Genomic DNA, 7,814 nt, shown 5'->3' on the forward strand with positions numbered 1-7,814 from the left:
ACATCATCTGCCTCCTGATGGACAAATTGAGAAGAACACAACATTGTCCCTGTGGTATTCCTGCCAAAAATGCATAATCTGAAACCATGAGAACATACAAGATGAACCCTAATTAACGGACATTCTACACAATAATGGACTCGTCACTTCAAAAATTTCCAAAGTCATGAAAGACATAAAAATTGAACAACTGTTCCAGATGAAAGATGCCAAGAAACATAACTGAATATAGGGAATGATCTTAGATTTCCATTTGCCGTAAAGAATATTACTGGGAGGGGAACCTGGGTGGCTCAGTCAATTAAGCATCTGACTCTTGGTTTCAGCTTCGAGCCCCATATCTGGCTCGGTGCTGACAATGTGGGGTCTGATTGGGATTCTCTCTCCCCCCCACCACATAAATAAATAAACTTTAAAAAATAAATAAACTTATAAAAAGGAATATTAGTGGGTAGTTGGTAAGCATTCCAATAAATCTGTAGATCAGAAAACAGTACTATATCGATGTCAATTTCCTGATGTTGATAATGACACTGTGATTATGTAAGAGAATATCCTTGTTTTTGTGAAATAAACAGTGAAGTACTTAGGGATAAAGGGGCACATACCAACTTACTCTCAAATGGTTTAGAAAAAACTATATAGAGAGAAAGAAATGATAAAGTGCAGAAAAATACTTAGAGGATCTGGGTAAAGAATATATGAGGTTTTTTTTTAATTTTATTAAGTAATCTCTGCAGCCAAGATGGGGCTCAAGCTCACAACCCCAAGACCAAGAGTCGCATGCTCTACTGACTGAGCCAGCGGGCGCCCTAAGAATTCTTTATTTTATTGCAATTTTTTTCTTTCTTTCTTTCTTTTTTTATAATGTTTGTTCATTTTTGAGAGAGGGAGAGATAGAGGCATGAGCAGGAGAGGGGCAGAGAGAGAGGGAGTCGCAGAATCCAAAGCAGGCTCCAGGCTCTGAGCTGTCCACACAGAGCCTGATGTGGGGCTCGAACTCGCGGACCACGAGATCATGACCTGAGCCAAAGTCGGATGCTCAATTGACTGAGCCACCCAGATGCCCCTATTGCAACTTAAAAAAAAAAAAAGTTTATTCATTTATTTTGAGAGAGAGATCACGCATGAGCAGGGGAGGGGGCAAAGAGAGGGAGAGAGAGAATCCCAAGCAGGCTCTGCACTGACAGTGCAGAGCCTGATGTGGGGCTCAAACCCATTAACCATGAGATCACCACCTGAGCTGAAACCAAGAGGCGGATGCCTCACCGAGTGAGCCACCCAGGCGCCCCTGCAACTTTTTTATAAATCTGAAATTATGTAAAATATAAAAAGTTTTAAAGAAATGAGGATCTTTACGTGCATCAGGAATGATTTTGGCTGCAAGAAAGGAAAGCTGACGTCTAGTGATTTCCACAAATTTATTTCACATAAATCCAGAGGAAAACTAGGTGCTGGTTAAGCTATCCAACAATGGCAAAGTTGTTTTTTGTCTTTCTGAATGCTGAATTTGTTCTTGTGCTTTCTCTTTCCCTGGTTGCAAGACGGCTCCAGAGCTCCAGGCATCACCTCTGCATTCAAAGTATATAGAAAAAGGGGTTAGCGGTGGCTAAATGTGTTCCTAGTATCTGAAAACCCAAAGTTTACCTATAAGCTTTCCACGAGGTTTGTCCCTACGTCTCAATAACCAAACTGGACATGTTGCTGACCCCCCAGATGAGGGAGGCTGGGAAGGGGGATCTGCCGCTCTGGTCTCTGCAATAGAAGATTGGAGGGAATGTCTGCCAAACTAAGAAGCTGAATGCTTTCAATTTGAAAACTACAGGCCATATTAATTCTTGGACCCATCCTATGATTCCATTCTTAACGGCAGCATTTCTTAAGGTTTGACCCCCAAACCACCTGTAACAGAATCATTTGTTACAAAGGCAGAATCCTGGGCTACAGTCCAGTCTGTAAAAGTCATAATCTCTGGGGATGGGATATAGGAATATAAATTTTAAACAGACACCTGGGTTCCAACAAAGTCATAGACAAAGGCAAACGGAAAATAGTAACATACCTAGAAATACTGGGTAAAACATAACAAAATCTGTAATGCATACTTGAACTCACAAGAAAAGAAAATTCTCAAGTGACTAAAATAGTAAGCATGTGGTTATCTCTTCCAGCAATCTAGGAGTTTCGAGTTTTAAAAGAAATCCACACTTTATTCAGATTTCCCCAGTTTTTTCCTATTATCCTTTTTCTGATCCAGGACTTCACATGACATTTAGTTATCACATCACCTTAGGATCTTCTTGGCTGTGAAAATGGGAGTTTCGGTTTTTAATGCCCAGAGAGTCCCAAGCCAGGACCCTCAGGTCCTCAGGTATGTTGGGAGAAGCAGTCTTCCTGAGCATTCTCGGACATTCTGGTTGGTCATGCCACAAATGCAAACCTCTGATCCTTCTTTACTGGGCATTTCTCAGGGATGTGTTTGCAGCAAGCAACTCTGAGAGATCAAGTAATGCCTTCTTCCGGCACAAAGAACAGGCTCGTTCTATTGTAACAGAACCCACTGTATGTGCATCACCCCAGTGGGACTTGATGGGTAAGGAGAATTGACACAAAAATGATGCTCATGCTGCTTGCTGTGTGGTGTCTCTCACCCAGGAATCTCATGCCTGCTGCCAGAATCCATGAAACAGTAACAGATTACTGCATTAGCTTGTAAGCAGGGTAAAATTTCAGCCCAAAAGAGTGAAATCTATCCACTGGCAAAGTTAACAAAGAAGTTTGGCTATTTCTGGCTGGACTCCAGGGGAAAACAATCCCCTTAAGAAACCAAAAACTTGGATCTATATGGGCTTAGGGTCTGCATTTATAATATCCATGTAATGAAATCCCCATGTCTAGTAACTGATTCTCCTATAGCTCATGGAACAAAGCAAAACTGCATTTCAGTCATATCCCCACTCCCCAGGATTCCCACAGGAAAAAAATAAAGCCCTCTAAAGATGAAAGCATAGCTAAAAACTTTAGGAAACAATTCATCATAAGCAAGAGCGAGTGGATACAACAAATAGAATCAGAGGTCCCCACACTTGTGCTAATAGAACTACATGCTGAAAGAGAATATAAAACTAGTATAAAGGCATGAAAGAAGGAATAAAAAATAATAAAAGAACAGACTCTAAATAAAGATCAGCCAGATTTGAAAAGATTAGATGGGAAAACATAGTTCTTAAAGAAGATAAAACTCAATAGACAGGTTAAGCAGCAGGTTAGACAGAGCTGAAGAGAGGAGTTAATAAAGTGGAAGATAGATCTAAGGAAATTACCCAGAATGTAGCACAGAAATAGAGTGGGAAAATATGAAAGGGAGGTAAAAAGATATGAAAAATAGAATGAGAAAGTTTGATATACATCTAACTGAACTTCGAGAGGGAAAGAATAGAGAATATAGAGAAGAAGCAGTGTTTGAAGAGATTTTTAGAAAAATTTCTAGAACATTTGAAAGGTGTGTAGCAGAGTCTTCCAGTTGTTCTTCAGTAGATGTTCTCCCCTCATGTAATGCTATGGTCCTTGGAGTGAGGTCCCAGAGCAGGCAGCATCAGCATCACCTGATAGCTTGTTAGAAATGCACATTCTCAGCCCTATCCAAGATCTACTGAATCATACATTCAAAAGTGGGGCTCAGGAATCTGTGTTTTAATAAGCTCTTCAGTGATTCTGATGAATGCTAGTTTGAGATCCACTGTTCCATTATAATAGATTCCTGATTTTTAGCTGGGCAAATGGCTTTCTTGTATTTAGGTGTGGCCATGTAAGTTCTGTTCAATGGGATGGATATAAAAAGACGTTAATGTAGCAGCCTCTGAGAACCTGCCTCAAGAGACACAGTGCATATGCCCTTTTCCCCATTCTCACGTTCCTCTATCTTGTTCTTAGAATGTTGGTGCCACCATCTTGCACCATGAAGTTGGCAAAGCAATAAGATAAATACCTTGACTTCCTTCCTTCCTTTCATTTTCTTTCTTTCTTTCCTTCCTTTTCGTTTCTTTTTTTTCTTTTCAAGTGAGCTCCATGCCTAATGTGGGGCTTGAACTTGCAACCTCAAGATCAAGGGTCACATGCTCTACTGACTGGGTCAGGCCAGTGCCCTAATAATACCTTGAGTTCTACATGGGAGAGAAATAATCTTTCATTCTGTTTAAAGTCACTTTTTGGGAGATTTTCTGTTAGAGCAAAATCTAATCCTTATACAGGTCTTCAGACCGAAATATATTGAATTCTAAACAAGATAAATAAAACAAAATCCACAACTCAGCATCTTGTAACAAAACTATAAAGTAACCAAGACAAAGAGAAAGATTATCTACAAAGGAACAGAAATGAAGCTAACAGCACCAGCCCTGGCACCAAAAGAAGCCAGAAGACTTTTTTTTAAGGTTCTGAACCTTCAAATAACTGATACCATATATCCTGAGCAATTCTCTTACAAACTTTATCAAACATGAAAAGGTATGAGAATAACTTAGACCAGGTTCAGCAATCTACAGTCACTGGGCCAAATCTGATCCACTCTCTGTTTTTATAAATGAAGTTTCATTGGAATCCTGCCCTGTGAATTTATTTATGTGTTGTTTATGGCTGCTTTCCTGCTTCAATGGCAGAGGTGAATAGTTCCAAGGAGATAAGACCCTATGGTCTGCAAAACTTACAATACTTACTGTCTGGCCCTCTGCAACGAGAAGTTTGCTGATGCCTGACTTAGACAAAGGAGACATCTTAATGACTGTGAATTCCCAGTGTTTTCCTTCTGTTCTTCATAGGGAGATGCCCAGGGGGGTGGTGGCTGTGGTCAGCAGGCCTGAGGAGCTTCAAAATAAAGCTCCCAGGTTTGTAATTCCACTTCTGCTGGAGCAGCCACGTGAGCATCCGGAAACAACTTGGCTTACGGCAGCACACGCCATCTAGGTCCTGATTCTGGGTCCAGGTTCGGGTCTTGAAATTACTTTTTTTTTAGGTTTATTTATTTATTTTGAGACAGAGACAGAGAGCATGAGCAGAGGAGGGACAGAGAGAAAGACACAGGATCTGAAGCAGGCCCCAGGCTCTGAGCTGTCAGCACAGAGCCCAATGAGGGGGCTCGAACTCATGAACCACAAGATCATGACCTGAGCTGAAGTCAGATGCCTAACTGACTGAGCCAGCCAGGCACCCCCAGGTCTTGAAATTCTTGGGGTGTCCAACTTATGCCCCCTTTCCTTGCCTGTGCCTTAGCTTTGCACTTTTGTCCAGGTGGGGACTTTCTGCTGGAAGACCTGGCCATGGCCCATCACACATACATCAGTTGTGAGTGACAAAGGGGAACAAAGAAAGCTGAAACCAAATGCCTGAGAGTCATGATTTACATCAAAGAATCTCAGAGAGTGGACCAGAGGCACTAGAGGAAGGGAGGGACAGGGCTGAAAACACAAATATTGCTTGAAAGCGTGTGCAAGGAGTAATTAGACGCCCAGATCCCCTCCCTGATTGCTCAAAGATAAGTGATGACTCCTTTCCCCGTGACCGTGGACAGGAGGTTATACTTCTAGGGAAACTGAGCCAAAGAGATTCTGAACTTTAGGTAAGGCAAAGAAAAAGCTGGGAGTGAGGGATCATCTGAAAATGGGTAAAGAGCAAGCCACATCAAATGGTGAGACACTTAGGTCTTTTTTCCTACTTGGCGCTCAGAATGCAGCAGCCAGGCTTATTGTCCTGGAGGGTAGACTGGAAGATTCCTCAGGTGGGAGGAACTGAGTGTGTAAGACAAAACAGAACAAGACAAAACCGATCCTAGGGATACTGTTATCTGGGGGACAAGCAATGAAAACTCTGGGTTTCTCTCAATACCCTACAGCGAATTCACAAGTCAAGAAGCCCGGCACATGCACACAGAGCTTACAGTCAGTTGTTTAAAACTAAATGGCATTCATTCTTTTTTATTTTTTCCTGATGTTAATAGAAATACATACTTCTTTTTAAAAATGCATATCATTTAGGGCCACCTGGGTGGCTCAGTCGGTTGAGCGTCCGATTTCGGCTCAGGTCATGATCTCATGGTTTGTGAGTTCGAGCCCTGCGGCAGGCTCTGTGTTGACAGCTCAGAGCCTGGAGACTGCTTTGGATTCTGTATCTCCCTCTCTCTCTGTCCCTCCCCCATTCATGCTCTGTGTCTCTCAAAAATAAAAATAAAAATAACCATTAAAAAATATTTAAAAATGCATATCATTTAGAAATGTGTAGAACAGGGGTGTCTGGGTGGCTCAGTCAGTTAAGCATCTGACTCTTGATTTTGACTCAGGTCATGATCTCATGGTTCATGAGTTCAAGCCCCAAATCGGGCAGTGTGCTGACAGCACGGGGCCTGCTTGGGATTCTCTCGCTCCTCTCTCTGCCCCTCCCTGCTTTCTCTCTCTCTCAAAAATAAAAAAAAAAAAAAAAAAAAAAAAGAGAGAGAGAGAGAGAAAGAAATGTGTAAATCAGAAGATAATTTTCCCAGTAGTCTCTACATCCCCAAAGGCAACCATTGTTAACCATATGTTGATATGTTTAGACGAATTTTTTTTTCATTTAAATATAACTGGTCCTGGTTTGATTCCTGTGACAAAGGCCAAAATAACAAGGCTTTAAACAAAATTGATTGTTATCTTTCAGTCACATAATGCTCTAGAAGGAGTCCAGAGCTAATAATTGTGGTTCCACAGTGCTGGGGTCCCAGGTCCCTTTGCTACCATTGTTCTGTCATTCTCAACACATAGTTTTTATCTAATGGTCTAAGATAGCTCCTCCCAATGTAGTTACTGCAACCATACTCCAGCCAGTGAGAAGTGGAAAGAGTCCACTCTCCTTTTGTCAAGTAACTGCTAGAGAAAGTTGCCTGTACTACTTCTGCTCACCCTCTATTGGGTGAAACATAATCACATGACCACACCTATTTGCAGGGGAGAGTGGGAAATGTAGTCTTTAACTGGCTTTACTTGGGTGAAGCTGTGCCCAGCTAAAGGTCAGGGTTTCTTTTAATAAAGGAAGCAGGGGAGACTGAGTATTGGGAGATAACTAGCAATCTCTGCTACAGAATACTTAAAAATACATATTTTAAAACATTTTTATTTCCAGAAACAAGGAATTATACATATTTAGCATCTCTGTCTAAATTATGAATTTAGAGTAAAGGATCACCAGAGATTTGGGGAAAGCCTCTCGATGGAGATCAAAGTGAACAAACTAAAAAACTGACTTCCGACAAGACAGAGGCAGACAATGTAAGGAGTAGAAGAAAATGTAAAAGCAGAAACAAACAACCTGTAATTAATAGCACGTCTATGAAATGAGTACAGGATGCTGTTAGAAAAGAAATATTCAGGGGCGCCTGGGTGGCGCAGTCGGTTAAGCGTCCGACTTCAGCCAGGTCACGATCTCGCGGTCCGTGAGTTCGAGCCCCGCGTCGGGCTCTGGGCTGACGGCTCGGAGCCTGGAGCCTGTTTCCGATTCTGTGTCTCCCTCTCTCTCTGCCCCTCTCCCGTTCATGCTCTGTCTCTCTCTGTCCCAAAAATAAATAAACGTTGGAAAAAAAAAATTAAAAAGAAAAGAAATATTCAGAAACCAGGAAAAAGCTCTTAGAAATTAAAAAGGTAATCACAGAAATAAAAGTTGAATAGAAGGGTCAGAGGATAAAGTTGAGAAACCGTATCAGGAGACAGAAGAACAACAACGAGATGAAAAGCAATAGAAAATAGAAGAAAATTGGAAGAGCATTGTAGAAGACCTATTAGCTGACTGAGAGA

The sequence above is a fragment of the Herpailurus yagouaroundi genome, unplaced genomic scaffold, assembly GCF_014898765.1.
Source record: "Herpailurus yagouaroundi ecotype Mexico unplaced genomic scaffold, PumYag 185, whole genome shotgun sequence".
Taxonomy (NCBI): Eukaryota; Metazoa; Chordata; class Mammalia; order Carnivora; family Felidae; genus Herpailurus; species Herpailurus yagouaroundi.